The sequence below is a fragment of the Lampetra planeri genome, chromosome 37 (assembly GCF_965212315.1).
Source record: "Lampetra planeri chromosome 37, kcLamPlan1.2.h2, whole genome shotgun sequence".
In the NCBI taxonomy this organism is placed as follows: domain Eukaryota; kingdom Metazoa; phylum Chordata; class Hyperoartia; order Petromyzontiformes; family Petromyzontidae; genus Lampetra; species Lampetra planeri.
In genome coordinates this window covers 62,189-78,969 of record NC_136143.1, presented here as the reverse complement: position 1 = coordinate 78,969, position 16,781 = coordinate 62,189, and the positions used below count along the sequence as shown (strand labels likewise).

The 16,781-nt window shown below is 52.9% G+C and overlaps 1 long non-coding RNA gene across 2 annotated transcripts in view; it reads left to right on the top strand.

Annotated features, from left to right (window-relative positions):
* The first annotated feature begins 123 nt into the window (after positions 1-123).
* LOC144730842 (uncharacterized) overlaps positions 124-16,781 on the top strand; it is a 30,451-nt gene continuing 13,793 nt past the window's right edge. The window contains exons 1-3 of one of the 2 annotated variants that reach the window (XR_013587865.1): positions 124-221; positions 13,419-13,555; positions 14,631-14,713. This is a non-coding gene — a long non-coding RNA (uncharacterized LOC144730842). The remainder of the gene's footprint in view (positions 222-13,418; positions 13,556-14,630; positions 14,714-16,781) is intronic. The other variant, XR_013587864.1, reaches the window with a different exon arrangement.

Here is a 16,781-nt window from a genome sequence, read left to right as displayed (position 1 = left end):
TACTTAATTGGGCAAAGCCAACCACACTCACTCTATATATGGGTTTGGTCGAATACAATAATATAATTAAAATATAATATATTTAGTTACGCCGCCGCTCCGCGGAGGGAGGGGTTGTCGCCCGCTGGTGACGTCATGTCATCTCCCCCGCCACTCCCTTTGGCCTGAGATCACGAGATCTGAGGAGCTGCAGCTCTTCTCGTCACTCGTTGAGTTCCGAGGTGAGATATTCACAATGTGGTGGTTGTTGTTGTTTACCAGGGTAAAGTATCGCTTCTTCTCTCTCGTAGGGATATCAATTGAGTAGCAGCAAGTATGGAATCGATGTCTAGGTTAGAACATTGCAACGCGAGGCCTAGCCATGCAGGGCTTGCCTTCGCTTGGTTTAATTTGCTTACATTTTCTTTTTAAATTAAATCAGTGTTCACCTGGCTGACTACTTTAACTCACTAAGTCTCATTACTCTAATTCAGAAGCGTCCTGCCCAGTTGGTTTTGCAGTCAGTGTGGGGGGGGGGGGTGCTTCTGCGCGTAATCCTCGATTGAGTAATCTGCAGGAACTTTTTCAGTATTGGAATGTTTGGATGCCACCAGTCCAGTAGTTTAACTCCGAATCAGACATCAAAGCATTCCACTATTATACTCACCCACCCACCAACTCGCCCACCCACCCACCAACTCACCTACCAACCCACCCACCCACCAACCCACCCACCCACCAACTCACCCACCCACCAACTCACCCACCCACCAACTCAACAACTCACCCACCCACCAGCTCACCCACCCACCAACTCACCCACCCACCAACTCACCCACCCACTCACCCATTCACTCACCCATTCACCCACCAACTAACTCACCCACCCACTCACCCACTCACATAGCCACCAACTCACCCATTCACCCACCCACTCACCAACTCGCCCACCCACCAACCCACCCACTCGCCCACCCACCAACCCACCCACCAACTCACCCACCAACTCACTCACCCACCAACTCACCCACCAACTCACCCACCAACTCACCCACCCACCTACTCGCCCACCCATCCACCTACTCACCCACCCACCTAATCACCCAAACACCTACTCACACGCGCACCTGCTCGCCCACCCACTCACCCATTAACTTACCCACTCACTAACCACCCACTCACCCATTCACCCGCCCACCCACTCACCCATTCACCCACCAACTCACCCATTCACCCACCAACTAAGTCACCCATTCACCCACCAACTAACTCACCCACCCACCCATTCACCTACCGACTCATATACCCACCAACTCACCCATTCACCCACCAACTCACCCATTCACCCACCAACACACCCATTCACCCACCCATTCATCCACCCATTCACCCACCCATTCACCCACGCATTCACCCACCCACCTATTCACCCACACATTCAACCACCCACGCATTTACCTACCCACCTATTAACCCACCCATTCACCCACGCATTCACCCACCAACTCACCCATTCTCCCACCCACCCATTCACCCGCCCACCCATTCACCCACCCACCCATTTCACACACCCACCCATTCACACACCCACCCATTTACCCACCCATTCACCCACTAACCCATTCACTCACCTACCCACTCACCCACCCACCCACCCATTCACCCACACATTCACCCACCCACCTATTCACCCACCCACGCATTCACCCACCCACGCATTCACCTACCCACGCATTCACCCACCCACGCATTCACCCACCCACGCATTCACCCACCCACGCATTCACCCACCCACGCATTCACCCACCCACGCATTCACCCACCCACGCATTCACCCACCCACGCATTCACCCACCCACGCATTCACCCACCCACGCATTCACCCACCCACGCATTCACCCACCCACCCACTCACTCATTCACCTACCCACTCATATACCCACCAACTCACCCATTCACCCACCCACCCATTCACCCGCCCACCCATTCACCCGCCCACCCATTCACCCGCCCACCCATTCACCCATCCATTCACACACCCACCCATTCACCCACCCACCCATTCACCCACTAACCCACTCACCCACCCACTCACCCATTCACCCACCTACCCATTCACCTACCTACTCATATACCCACTAACTCACCCATTCACCCACCAACTCACCCATTCACCCACCCATTCACCCACCCACCCATTCACTCACCCACCCACTCACCTATTCACCAAACCACTCGCCCAATCACCCACCCAATCACCCACCCAATCACCCACCCACTCACCCACCTACTCACCCACCCACTCACCCATTCACTTACCCACTCATATACCCACCAACTCACCCATTCACCCACGAACTCACCCATTCACCCACCCATTCATCCACCCATTCACCCATCCACCCATTCACCCACCCACACATTCACCCACCCATCCACCCACACATTCACCCACCCACGCATTCACCCACCCACGCATTCACCCACCCACCTATTCACCCACCCATTCACCTATCCACCCACCCATCCATTCTCCTACCCATTCACCCACCCACCCATTCACCCGCCCACCCATTCACCCACCCACCCATTCACACACCCACCCATTCACCCACTAACTCATTCACTCACCTACCCACTCACCCACCCACTCACCCATTCACTCAACCATTCACCCACCCACTCACCGACCCACTCACCCATTCACCCACCCACCAACTCACCCATTAACCCACCCACCAACTCACCCATTTACCCACCAACTAAGTCACCCATTCACCCACCAACTAACTCACCCACCCACCCATTCACCTACCGACTCATATACCCATCAACTCACCCATTCACCCACCAACTCACCCATTCACCCACCAACACACCCATTCACCCACCCATTCATCCACCCATTCACCCACCCATTCACCCACGCATTCACCCACCCACCTATTCACCCACACATTCAACCACCACCCATTCACCTACCCACCTATTCACCCACCCATTCACCCACGCATTCACCCACCAACTCACCCATTCTCCCACCCACCCATTCACCCACTAACCCATTCACTCACCTACCCACTCACCCACCCACTCACCCATTCACCCACCCACTCACCCACCCACTCATATACCCACCAACTCACCCATTCACCCACCCATTCACCCACACATTCACCCACACATTCACCCACCCACCTATTCACCCACCCACGCATTCACCCACCCACGCATTCACCCACCCACGCATTCACCCACCCACATATTCACCCACCCACGCATTCACCCACCCATGCATTCACCCACCCACGAATTCACCCACCCACCCACTCACTCATTCACCTACCCACTCATATACCCACCAACTCACCCATTCACCCACCCACCCATTCACCCGCCCAGCCATTCACCCGCCCACCCATTCACCCACCCATTCACACACCCACCCATTCACCCACCCACCCATCCACCCACTAACCCACTCACCCACCCATTCACCCATTCACCCACCCACCCATTCACCTACCGACTCATATACCCACTAACTCACCCATTCACCCACCAACTCACCCATTCACCCACCCATTCACCCACCCATTCACTCACCCACCCACTCACCTATTCACCCAACCACTCACCCAATCACCCACCCAATCACCCACCCACTCACCCACCTACTCACCCACCCACTCACCCATTCACCTACCCACTCATATACCCACCAACTCACCAATTCACCCACCAACTCACCCATTCACCCACCCATTCACCCACCCATTCATCCACCCATTCACCCATCCACCCATTCACCCACCCACCTATTCACCCACCCATTCACCCACCCACACATTCACCCACCCATCCACCCACACATTCACCCACCCACGCATTCACCCACCCACGCATTCACCCACCCATTCACCCACCCACACATTCACCCACCCATCCACCCACACATTCACCCACCCACGCATTCACCGACCCACGCATTCACCCACCCACCTATTCACCCACCCATTCACCTATCCACCCACCCATCCATTCTCCTACCCATTCACCCACCCACCCATTCACCCGCCCACCCATTCACCCACCCACCCATTTCACACACCCACCCATTCACACACCCACCCATTTACCCACCCATTCACCCACTAACCCATTCACTCACCTACCCACTCACCCACCCACTCACCCATTCACCCACCCACTCACCCACCCACTCATATACCCACCAACTCACCCATTCACCCACCCATTCACCCACACATTCACCCACCCACCTATTCACCCACCCACGCATTCACCCACCCACGCATTCACCCACCCACGCATTCACCCACCCACGCATTCACCCACCCACGCATTCACCCACCCACGCATTCACCCACCCACGCATTCACCCACCCACGCATTCACCCACCCACATATTCACCCACCCACGCATTCACCCACCCACGCATTCACCCACCCACGCATTCACCCACCCACGCATTCACCCACCCACGCATTCACCCACCCACGCATTCACCCACCCACGCATTCACCCACCCACCCACTCACTCATTCACCTACCCACTCATATACCCACCAACTCACCCATTCACCCACCCACCCATTCACCCGCCCACCCATTCACCCGCCCACCCATTCACCCGCCCACCCATTCACCCATCCATTCACACACCCACCCATTCACCCACCCACCCATTCACCCACTAACCCACTCACCCACCCACTCACCCATTCACCCACCTACCCATTCACCTACCTACTCATATACCCACTAACTCACCCATTCACCCACCAACTCACCCATTCACCCACCCATTCACCCACCCACCCATTCACTCACCCACCCACTCACCTATTCACCAAACCACTCGCCCAATCACCCACCCAATCACCCACCCAATCACCCACCCACTCACCCACCTACTCACCCACCCACTCACCCATTCACTTACCCACTCATATACCCACCAACTCACCCATTCACCCACGAACTCACCCATTCACCCACCCATTCATCCACCCATTCACCCATCCACCCATTCACCCACCCACACATTCACCCACCCATCCACCCACACATTCACCCACCCACGCATTCACCCACCCACGCATTCACCCACCCACCTATTCACCCACCCATTCACCTATCCACCCACCCATCCATTCTCCTACCCATTCACCCACCCACCCATTCACCCGCCCACCCATTCACCCACCCACCCATTCACACACCCACCCATTCACCCACTAACTCATTCACTCACCTACCCACTCACCCACCCACTCACCCATTCACTCAACCATTCACCCACCCACTCACCGACCCACTCACCCATTCACCCACCCACCAACTCACCCATTAACCCACCCACCAACTCACCCATTTACCCACCAACTAAGTCACCCATTCACCCACCAACTAACTCACCCACCCACCCATTCACCTACCGACTCATATACCCATCAACTCACCCATTCACCCACCAACTCACCCATTCACCCACCAACACACCCATTCACCCACCCATTCATCCACCCATTCACCCACCCATTCACCCACGCATTCACCCACCCACCTATTCACCCACACATTCAACCACCACCCATTCACCTACCCACCTATTCACCCACCCATTCACCCACGCATTCACCCACCAACTCACCCATTCTCCCACCCACCCATTCACCCACTAACCCATTCACTCACCTACCCACTCACCCACCCACTCACCCATTCACCCACCCACTCACCCACCCACTCATATACCCACCAACTCACCCATTCACCCACCCATTCACCCACACATTCACCCACACATTCACCCACCCACCTATTCACCCACCCACGCATTCACCCACCCACGCATTCACCCACCCACGCATTCACCCACCCACATATTCACCCACCCACGCATTCACCCACCCATGCATTCACCCACCCACGAATTCACCCACCCACCCACTCACTCATTCACCTACCCACTCATATACCCACCAACTCACCCATTCACCCACCCACCCATTCACCCGCCCAGCCATTCACCCGCCCACCCATTCACCCACCCATTCACACACCCACCCATTCACCCACCCACCCATCCACCCACTAACCCACTCACCCACCCATTCACCCATTCACCCACCCACCCATTCACCTACCGACTCATATACCCACTAACTCACCCATTCACCCACCAACTCACCCATTCACCCACCCATTCACCCACCCATTCACTCACCCACCCACTCACCTATTCACCCAACCACTCACCCAATCACCCACCCAATCACCCACCCACTCACCCACCTACTCACCCACCCACTCACCCATTCACCTACCCACTCATATACCCACCAACTCACCCATTCACCCACCAACTCACCCATTCACCCACCCATTCACCCACCCATTCATCCACCCATTCACCCATCCACCCATTCACCCACCCACCTATTCACCCACCCATTCACCCACCCACACATTCACCCACCCATCCACCCACACATTCACCCACCCACGCATTCACCCACCCACGCATTCACCCACCCATTCACCCACCCACACATTCACCCACCCATCCACCCACACATTCACCCACCCACGCATTCACCGACCCACGCATTCACCCACCCACCTATTCACCCACCCATTCACCTATCCACCCACCCATCCATTCTCCTACCCATTCACCCACCCACCCATTCACCCGCCCACCCATTCACCCACCCACCCATTTCACACACCCACCCATTCACACACCCACCCATTTACCCACCCATTCACCCACTAACCCATTCACTCACCTACCCACTCACCCACCCACTCACCCATTCACCCACCCACTCACCCACCCACTCATATACCCACCAACTCACCCATTCACCCACCCATTCACCCACACATTCACCCACCCACCTATTCACCCACCCACGCATTCACCCACCCACGCATTCACCCACCCACGCATTCACCCACCCACGCATTCACCCACCCACGCATTCACCCACCCACGCATTCACCCACCCACGCATTCACCCACCCACGCATTCACCCACCCACGCATTCACCCACCCACGCATTCACCCACCCACGCATTCACCCACCCACGCATTCACCCACCCACGCATTCACCCACCCACCCACTCACTCATTCACCTACCCACTCATATACCCACCAACTCACCCATTCACCCACCCACCCATTCACCCGCCCACCCATTCACCCGCCCACCCATTCACCCGCCCACCCATTCACCCATCCATTCACACACCCACCCATTCACCCACCCACCCATTCACCCACTAACCCACTCACCCACCCACTCACCCACCCACTCACCCATTCACCCACCTACCCATTCACCTACCTACTCATATACCCACTAACTCACCCATTCACCCACCAACTCACCCATTCACCCACCCATTCACCCACCCACCCATTCACTCACCCACCCACTCACCTATTCACCAAACCACTCACCCAATCACCCACCCAATCACCCACCCAATCACCCACCCACTCACCCACCTACTCACCCACCCACTCACCCATTCACTTACCCACTCATATACCCACCAACTCACCCATTCACCCACGAACTCACCCATTCACCCACCCATTCATCCACCCATTCACCCATCCACCCATTCACCCACCCACACATTCACCCACCCATCCACCCACACATTCACCCACCCACGCATTCACCCACCCACGCATTCACCCACCCACCTATTCACCCACCCATTCACCTATCCACCCACCCATCCATTCTCCTACCCATTCACCCACCCACCCATTCACCCGCCCACCCATTCACCCACCCACCCATTCACACACCCACCCATTCACCCACTAACTCATTCACTCACCTACCCACTCACCCACCCACTCACCCATTCACTCAACCATTCACCCACCCACTCACCGACCCACTCACCCATTCACCCACCCACCAACTCACCCATTAACCCACCCACCAACTCACCCATTTACCCACCAACTAAGTCACCCATTCACCCACCAACTAACTCACCCACCCACCCATTCACCTACCGACTCATATACCCATCAACTCACCCATTCACCCACCAACTCACCCATTCACCCACCAACACACCCATTCACCCACCCATTCATCCACCCATTCACCCACCCATTCACCCACGCATTCACCCACCCACCTATTCACCCACACATTCAACCACCACCCATTCACCTACCCACCTATTCACCCACCCATTCACCCACGCATTCACCCACCAACTCACCCATTCTCCCACCCACCCATTCACCCACTAACCCATTCACTCACCTACCCACTCACCCACCCACTCACCCATTCACCCACCCACTCACCCACCCACTCATATACCCACCAACTCACCCATTCACCCACCCATTCACCCACACATTCACCCACACATTCACCCACCCACCTATTCACCCACCCACGCATTCACCCACCCACGCATTCACCCACCCACGCATTCACCCACCCACATATTCACCCTCCCACGCATTCACCCACCCATGCATTCACCCACCCACGAATTCACCCACCCACCCACTCACTCATTCACCTACCCACTCATATACCCACCAACTCACCCATTCACCCACCCACCCATTCACCCGCCCAGCCATTCACCCGCCCACCCATTCACCCACCCATTCACACACCCACCCATTCACCCACCCACCCATCCACCCACTAACCCACTCACCCACCCACTCACCCATTCACCCACCCACCCATTCACCTACCGACTCATATACACACTAACTCACCCATTCACCCACCAACTCACCCATTCACCCACCCATTCACCCACCCACCCATTCACTCACCCACCCACTCACCTATTCACCCAACCACTCACCCAATCACCCACCCAATCACCCACCCACTCACCCACCTACTCACCCACCCACTCACCCATTCACCTACCCACTCATATACCCACCAACTCACCCATTCACCCACCAACTCACCCATTCACCCACCCATTCACCCACCCATTCATCCACCCATTCACCCATCCACCCATTCACCCACCCACCTATTCACCCACCCATTCACCCACCCACACATTCACCCACCCATCCACCCACACATTCACCCACCCACGCATTCACCGACCCACGCATTCACCCACCCACCTATTCACCCACCCATTCACCTATCCACCCACCCATCCATTCTCCTACCCATTCACCCACCCACCCATTCACCCGCCCACCCATTCACCCACCCACCCATTCACACACCCACCCATTCACCCACTAACCCATTCACTCACCTACCCACTCACCCACCCACTCACCCATTCACTCAACCATTCACCCACCCACTCACCGACCCACTCACCCATTCACCTACCCACTCATATACCCACCAACTCACCGATTCATTCACCCACCAACCCATTCACACACCCACCCATTCACCCACTAACCCATTCACACACCCACCCATTCACCCACCCATTCAACCACCCATTCACCCACTAACCCATTCACCCACCCACCCATTCACCCACCCACCCATTCACCCACTATCCAATTCACTCACCCACCCACTCACCCACCCACTCACCCACCAACTCACGCATCCACTCACTCACCCACCCATTCACTCACCCATTCACCCACCCACTCACCCATTCACCCACCCACTCGCTCACCAACCCACTCACTCATGAACCCACTCACCTGCTCACTCACCTACCTGCTCACTCACCAACCCGCTCACCTACTCACCCGCCCACCTACTCGCCCACCCATTCACCCACCCGCCCATTCACCCACTAACCCATTCACTCACCCAATCACCCACCCACTCACCCACCTACTCACCCACCACTCACCCATTCATCCACCCATTTACCCACCCATTCACCCACCCATTCACCTACCCACTCATATACCCACCAACTCACCCATTCACCCACCCACCCATTCACCCACCCATTCACCCACCCACCCATTCACCCACCCATTCACCCACCCACCCATTAACACACCCACTCACCCACCCACCCATTCACCCTCTAACCCATTCACCCATTCACCCACTCACCCATTCACTCACCCAATCACCCACCCACTCACCCATTCACCCACCCACTCACCCATTCACCCACCCACTCACCCATTCACCTACCCACTTATATACCCACCAACTTACCCATTCACCCACCCACCCATTCACCCACCCATTCACCTGCCCACCCACTCACCTACCCACTCACCCACCCACCCATTCACCCACTAACCCATTCACTCACCCACCCACTCACCCATTCACTCACCCACTCACCCATTCACCTACCCACTCATATACCCACCAACTCACCCATTCACCCACCCTATTATCCACCTACTCACCCACCCATCCACCTACTCGCCCACCCACCTAATCACCCAAACACCTACTCACCCACGCACCTGCTCGCCCACCCACTCACCCATTAACTTACCCACTCACTAACCACCCTCTAATCCATTCACCCACTCTTCCATTTACCCACCCAATAACCAACCCACTCACCCACCTATTCACCAACCCACTCACAAACCCACTCACCAACCCACTCACCAACCACCCATTCACCCACCCACCCTTCCACCCACCCTTTCACCCACTCACCCATCCACTCACCCATCCACTCACTCACCAACCCACTCACCAAGCCACTCACCTGCTCACCTACCCGCTCACTCACCTAACCGCTCACTCACCCACCTGCTCACTCACCCACCCGCCAACCCACTCACCCGCCACCCCACTCACCCGCCCACCCACTCTCCCGCCCACCCACTCACCCATATTCTTATGGTCTTTCGGTAAAGTCACATAGATAGGTTCAAAGAAAGTAACAAAAAACTACGTTGTTTCGATTGCAACACAAGCGTTCATCATCCAGAAGAGGGGGTTAGCTTCTAAAGGGTTAGCTTCTAAAGGTAAACTGTTTATAAATGTTTGAAATGGGCGTAGCCCAAATGTCAGCAGCCAATGTTAATGTAAGTGGTGGGCAGCGACCGCGACGGTGGTGGGTTTTCCCACCAATCAAAGGGCTGCCTGGTAAAAATTAAATTTGAGACTGATGCCATCCAAGCATCCACTCTACGTCCATCCTTGTGGAAGAGGTTCGTGGATGAAATGTTCGTCATCTGGCCACATGGCCGACCAGCTCTGAACCAATTCCTCAACCACATCAATTCCATACACCAAGCCATCAAATTCACCATGGAGGTGGAAAAAGATGGCAAGCTACCATTCTTGGATGTTTTAATCGAAAGGAGACCAGATGGCTCAATGGGACACTCTGTCTACAGGAAAGCCACCCATACGGATTCATATCTAAAACCTGACTCCCACCACCATCCTTCCCAGAAGAATTTCCTCATCAAAACTCTACACCATAGAGCTCGATGTATTTCCGACCATCATCACCTAGCCAGTGAACTGAAACACGTACACCAGGCTCTCAAGATGAATGGATATTCAGACTACACAACCCATAAAGATATCACCCCAACCGTTGGGAAGGAACCATCTGAGGACCCAATCAGAACCATCACCTTGCCATACATAGCAGGGGTCACCAAAAATATTTCCAAAATCATGAGCAAACACAAGATCCAGGTGCGATTTAACACAGTACATAAAATTTGTGATCTGATCCCATCTGTGAAGGATGTGATCCCTGCCATGCAATACCCTGGCGTCTACAAACTAAGCTGTGTCTGCGGCAGTAGTTACATTGGGGAAACAAAGCGACATGTCTCGGACCGTGTTCGTGAACATAAGGCAGATCTGAAACATAGTAGGACCAATACCTCGGCCGTGGCTGATCATTGTTTTAATGCGGTGGGCTCACACGAAATTGATTTCTCTAAGACGAAGGTACTTTGCAAACCCACTGGCTATCAACAAAGATTTCTTCATGAAGCCATCCATATATATAGACACAGACACCATTTCAATCGAGAAGATGGGCATAAACTAAGCAATCATTGGAAGGACGTTATGAATCAGTTTAAATCGTAACTGGCTGTGATGTTCCCATCCTACCACCTTCCGATGTTAGTTGTTATTTTAGGCTCTCTGATGTTAAATTAACAGGTTCAATTTCTCACCCTAACACAGCCACCTCGCTCACCGAGCTCGAGGTTTTTGCTTTGCGATCTGCCATTAACATGCTAATCTCTCACATTAACATAGCCAGCTCAGGGTGCCCGCCGTGGAAGCTACTGAATGATCTTAAATTATCATGCTAATTTTTACCGAGCAGCCCTTTGATTTATAGGAAAACCCACCACCGTCGCAGTCGCTGCCCACCTCTTACATTAACATTGGCTGTTGACATTTGGGCTACGCTCATTTATGAACAGTTTACCTTTAGAAGCTAACCCTTTAGAACCAAACCCCCTCTTCCTGATAACGAATGCTGGTGTTGCGATCGAAATGTCGTAGTTTTTTGTTTTTGTTATTTTCTTTGAACCTATTTACGTGACTTTACCAAAAGACCCAAATAATATATTTTGAGTGTTTATGTTCACACCCTGCTCTGCAGACTGTGAGTGGGTGTGTGATTGAGTGAGTGTGTTAGTCAGTGTACGGAGCGGTAGTTTAGCGGTTATCGCGCTGTTCTACGAACCTGGCTACCCGAGTTCGATTCCAACTCACGTCCAACACCAGCGACGATAATCTAAACCAGTCCTTGGCCTCCCCTAGGTTGACTCAGACTGAAATGAATACCTGGTGCGGTGTGTAATAAACATTGCCACTAGGGAGACAATGGCAGCTATACAGGGGATCTTGTGAGTGAGTGGATTTGACTATGTTCGTGGTTTGACTGAGTGTGTGATTGAGTGTGTGTGTTATTCTCTGTGAGTGAGTGTTTGTTCCTGGCAAGAATTATTAAACATCACCTTGCCAGACATACTAAGGAGAAGCTTGCGGAGGCCCCAATGTAATTTCAGACCAGGGCAGTCCTACACTGATGCCATTTTCTTAGTCCGTATGCTACAGCTGAGGTGTAGAGAATTTTTACATGACCTGCATCTCATCATAATAAGAATACAGTGAGGGGAAAAAAGTATTTGATCGCCTGCTGATTTTGTACGTTTGCCCACTGACAAAGAAATAATCAGTCTATAATTTTAATGGTAAGTTTATTTGAACAGTGAGAGACAGAATAACAACAAAATCCAGAAAAACGCATGTCAAAAATGTTATAAATTGATTTGCATTTTAATGAGGGAAATAAGTATTTGACCCCTCTGCAAAACATGACTTAGTACTTGGTGACAAAACCCTTGTTGGCAATCACAGAGGTCAGACGTTTCTTGTAGTTGGCCACCAGGTTTGCACACATCTCAGGAGGGATTTTGTCCCACTCCTCTTTGCAGATCTTCTCCAAGTCATTAAGGTTTCGAGGCTGTCGTTTGGCAACTCGAACCTTCAGCTCCCTCCACAGATAGCAACAACGGAGGGCAGAGGGGCTTCACTCACAACAACAAGCAGAGCGCCGGGCAGCTAAAACGCAGTGAGTTGGCACAGTGGTCACAATCGGTGCATCGGCCATTCATCTCAGTCAATAAACCTGGGTCTGTTCCATGACCTTCTGCTAGTGGGCCTTTGGCATGCCACATGGCCTCAAAGTGCACCTAGCATGGCACAAGTGCCGTGGTGACATAATTGGCACTTCGTGGAGAATGGCGGCGGAGGTTGTTGTTTGTCTGTGTGAGTGTTGTGAGTGGGACAGTGAATGTGTTAGTCTGTGTTGTGTGAGTGTGTGAGTGTGGCAGTGAGTGAATGGGCTAGTTTGAGTGTTAGTCTGTCTGAGAGTGTGTTAGTCTATGAGGGACATTGAGTGTGTTAGTCTGTAAGTGTCTTAATCTGTGTGAGTAAGAGTGTGAGTGAGTGTGTTCGTTTGTGTGAGTAAGATTAATTGAGTGTGAGTGAATGGAGTCTACATTTTCTCCCTGTGGTGGTCATATAGATCTGACAGAACCGGCAAAACCACTTCAAAGGCTATACTAGTCCAGCCATCGGCACTGTGCGTGACAAAAAAGTAGCTACGCTTGATTTTAGTGTCAAATATTATATACAGTACAATATACACTACATACAGCATCTTAAATAATGATCCGGCAAAAAGGGCGTGTAATTCAGCATTCGAAGGAGCACCGATCTCAAGGTTGCATCAGTTCGGCCATCATCAAACACCTGTTGTTGAAACAATAGTTTTGAGATTGGAATGCTAAGTACGGCACAGTAAAAACGGTAACTTTTTACAGTAGGATATTTATTTTTGTCTTTGTATGTTTATTCCAATTTGATAGTAAAACATTTTAAAACACAAAAAGCACATGTACACAACACCTTAAAACAATGTTATAAAAGAATGTGAAAATATAAGCTATTTTAAATTATGATGTGATTATCTGGCATTTTTTTAAATGTGGTGCCCCCTTCCCCCCCGAAGCTGCTGGATAATCAATTATTACTGTAGAGGACCTCGTCTCCTGAAGAACAAGTTAGATTCCAGAGGTCTGTTCGTAAGTCTATTTGTTCCTAAGTCCAACTTTACTCCTGTCGGTTCCAAACGTGTTGTGCAGAACAACCACGCGAAGACGGAATTCACTGTAAGGGCTGATGCCGTTTATTAACACTGTTCACACGACATTTACTCACACCAGAGGTAGGTGTTCTCTATTCTTGGTCCTTATCCTGGACCCCCGAACTCTATTATTATCCTCCCCTCGGCTATCCCTTGGGGCTCTCTCGCTCGTCTGCACCGGACGGGGGTTCATCCAACACTGCCCAGCGACGAGGAGAGAGAACCCTCTCTCAGCTGGTTCTTACTCAATACTCGGAGCCCTGCTCTCGGCTATCCCCTTCGCTCTCCCTCTCGTCTGCACGGGATGGGGGTTCACCCAACACCGCCCGGCGACGAGGAGGGAGAGACCTCTTCCAGCCGATCCTTATCCTGGCTCCCCACAACGACCCCGCCTTCATCACGGGGGTCCCCCTTAAGTACCCCTTTAGCCGCTCCTCCCCCTAGCTCGGACCCGCCTTTGTTCCCGAAGGGTACCCCCTTACCGCACCCGTGATTGGACGTCATCCTCCGCTGTCAACTCGCTCGCACTTCCCTCTCTTCGCCCCCTCGTGGTTGCTAACAATACTCCGCTACACATGTTGTACGGCATATACACTAAGCATGGCGAATGGCTTTAAAAATTGTATAATCTCTTGTAGATGTAGATGCCACTGGTTTTTCATGTTTTGCAGATGTAGATGCCACTAGTTCTTTATGTTCTGCAGATGTAGATGCTAACTCCCTTTGGTGCTCGTGTTTCCTCTCTACTCTTGAAAAAGTTGCCAAGAGATGTCTGCACAGTTCCTCTCTTTTTCTATTCATAAGTTAACATGTAACAGGCAATAGCATCATGTTCGTGAAAAGCACAGACATGAGCTTTCAGTAAATCTGATGCAATCTATGTTGTAGTAAAATGTCATTGCAAAGGAGTGCCTTTTTTCAATGGTTTTACTTAACTTGATTCCTCTGTTTGTCGTCGTCAAATCTTGTAATCAAAATTTCGTCCACTTCCCGTTGTCCAATCAATTCCACATTTTGCACACATACTCAGGTCCTGTGACAAAGCATGCCTGTGAAGTATTGGAAAATGACGGCAGGAAACTCCTTGACGGGAACACACTTCTTTTATTAAATCTTGACTCGTAACAATACAACGCGTGGCCTCTCTTCTCACAATGCGCTTCTCTTGACTCTGGATTCTGTGCTGCCGGCTCTCTGTGCCTCGTGTAGACTCCGCGCCTCGGCTACACTCCTCTCTCGCCTCGTGTAGACTCTGCGCCTCTGCTACACTCTCCACTCGCCTCGTGTAGACTTTGCATCTCCCTCTGGCTACACCGTATGCATACTCGGCTCGTGTAGACCTTTCTCTCTCGCTGGCTACACCGTATGCATACTCGGCTCGTGTAGACCTTTCTCTCTCGCTGGCTACACACTATACATTACTCAGCTCGTGTAGACCTTTCTCTCTCGCTGGCTACACACTATACATTACTCAGCTCGTGTAGACCTTTCTCTCTCGCTGGCTACACACTATACATTACTCAGCTCGTGTAGACCTTTCTCTCTCGCTGGCTACACACTATACATTACTCAGCTCGTGTAGACCTTCTCTCTCTCGCTGGCTACACACTATACCTTACTCTCTCTGCCTCTCCATTACTCTCCTCTCCGGGCTCTATCTCTGCACCTTCGTCTTCATTCTTAGATGGTTCCACTTCTGCCCCCTGCTCCTCTGTGCATCACCTTATATACCCCTTCTTCCCGGGAGACGGAGCGGATGCGGACCTCAACGTCGGCACCGCTCCTCAGTTACCCAATCCCCACGCGCTATCCCTACGATCCGGTTCCGCTCAGCGCGTGTTTCCACTCCCCGACCAATCACACCGCGCTGCTACCCGATCACTCCCTCTGGGCGCGTCACCGGCACACAGCCAATCAGCAGCACTACCCCCACCCGCGCACTGACGCCTGCTCCTCCCCGTCAGCGCGCGTCACCACACACACCCCCGTACATACGCGCTGGCACACGACATATACACCCAGCGCGTATCACCACTACATCACCCCCTCCCACATAGCTCGCAGCCGGCCCGGCTGCTAACAACAACCAACCGCGACGATAAAACGACAACCAACAAAAAAAAAACCCCGTAACCCCCCGAGTGTGCCC